Genomic DNA, 2,109 nt, shown 5'->3' on the forward strand with positions numbered 1-2,109 from the left:
AAGCTTTCTTGGGAGATTTTGACTTTTGTGACAGAGCCTTTTTAAATGACTGGGACATTTTGATTTGTGCTTATTTAGTTTAATTGGTTTCTTTTAATTTGTTTTCAGAGTCGTGTAAGGAGACTTCTGAAAAGTAGGCTGTCAGTAGGTTAGAAGATGGAATAGGTTATGCTGCATTCTGCAATTACAGCGATGATGATGTGCCAAGTGTAATACTTCAACTGGCTTGGCATTGATTTATTGGTTAATGCTCTTAGCCATTGAAGTTATAACATCTTCAGTTGAGAGTGAAAGCATATATCTTGGGAGGATATTTAATTGCTCTAAAGATACCACGTATCTGAAAGTTCCCTGCAGTTAAGAGATCAATGGGACAGGAATGACGTATTATCTCACAAAGTAAGTCTGTTTCTCTCTGCTGAACTTCTACTCAGCTAAAGATTGACTCTGCCTGTTGTGTGACATGGCTTTTAATTTCCACTGATCAACCAGATGAACATTAGTAACACAATATAATTAAACTCAACTTTCCCTCAGTATTCTTGTTGGTGATGCAGACAAAGGGGGACCAAATATGGTTTGCGGTTCAACTTGATTTTATTAACAAAATATTAAAACAGATTGTCAGCATTTCCCGAATTCCCACAATCTTTACTCTCTCTCCAGCTCTATCCATCTGAAAAAGGATATTAACTGGAACAATCCATGTTGAGCCATTGGAATCATTTCAACTCCCCCTCCAACTCTGCCGAGGACATGGAGGTCCTGGGCCTCCTTCACCGCCGCTCCCTCACCACCAGACGCCTGGAGGAAGAACGCCTCATCTTCCGCCTTGGAACACTTCAACCCGAGGGCATCAATGTGGACTTCAACAGTTTCCTCATTTCCCCTTCCCCCACCTCACCCTAGTTCCAAACTTCCAGCTCAGCACTGTCCACATGACTTGTTCGGACTTGTCCTACCTGCCTACCTCCTTTTCCACCTATCACCTTCATCCCCTCCCCCACTCACCCATTGTACTGTATGCTACATTCTCCCCACCCCCACCCTCCTCTAGCTTATCTCTCTACGCTTCAGGCTCACAGCCTTTATTCCGAACAGCTTTTGCCTGAAACGTCGATTTCGAAGCTTCTTGGATGCTGCCTGAACTGCTGTGCTCTTCCAGCACCACTAATCCTGAATTTTTCATCGACAGTACTCTGTTAAAAATCACTGTGCCTACATTGAGATTATGGCAAATGATGTGACATAGAAACTTGCACAAGGTAATTCCGGGATTTGGGAGATCTTGGGGTGAATTGTCTGAAAGAGACAGCACAGCCACAATGGGCTGAATGCCTGCTAAGATTCTGTTGATTTGTCCTCAATGCAGCTTTTTGCAACATCTCCACTTACTCCTTCCCCACTAACTGCAAATATCTTCAAGGTGCTGCACAAAATAACATTGAGCCCTTTGCTATTTTCTTGTCTGCTCCATATTCCTTAGACTTGAGTTGTGCAACATTGGAGTTTGGTTAATTTCTCATCTGTCCGTTTGGGGACAAATGGGACGTGAGATTGATTTATCAAGCAGCCAACAATTTAGCATGAGATGGAAGGGGTCAAAAACAATCAGTGAGAGTACAACACTCAGACACACACAGTATGAGAGGTCGGGTGCAGTACATAAAGGCTGTGATTTCCATCTGGCTGCGTGGCCCCAGTGGCCTAGTGGATATGGCACTGGCCCTCTAAGCCAGGGGTTGTGGGTTCAAGTCCCATCTGGGGTGTCAGTTACCTGCCCTTTGTCAACTTGATTTCTAATTTACTTTGGGAAAATCTCCATGTCTGCATTCAGTTGATGGGAAGTGGTGCCCAACATCTTCTTGCACAAGATTTGCAGGATTGAGGTGAATTCCCTGAAAGAAACAGCACAGTCACAATGGCTGAAAACCTGCTGAGATTCTCCTGGGGATGGCATGGTGGCTCAGTGGGTAGCATTGCTGCCTCACAGCATCAGGGACCTGGCTTTGATTCCTCCCTTGGGTGTCTGTTTGTGCCGAGTTTGCACATTCCCTCCATGGGGTACTCCGGGTGCTTTGGTTTCCTCCCACAGCCCAAAGATGTGCA

At 44.9% G+C, this 2,109-nt stretch overlaps 1 non-coding gene across 1 annotated transcript; it reads left to right on the forward strand.

The window, feature by feature from the left end:
• The first annotated feature begins 1,696 nt into the window (after positions 1-1,696).
• trnar-ucu (transfer RNA arginine (anticodon UCU)) lies at positions 1,697-1,769 on the forward strand. Its single transcript has one exon. It is a non-coding gene; the product is annotated as a tRNA-Arg (tRNA).
• Positions 1,770-2,109: the final 340 nt, after the last annotated feature.

The sequence above is a fragment of the Chiloscyllium punctatum genome, chromosome 18, assembly GCF_047496795.1.
Source record: "Chiloscyllium punctatum isolate Juve2018m chromosome 18, sChiPun1.3, whole genome shotgun sequence".
NCBI lineage: Eukaryota > Metazoa > Chordata > Chondrichthyes > Orectolobiformes > Hemiscylliidae > Chiloscyllium > Chiloscyllium punctatum.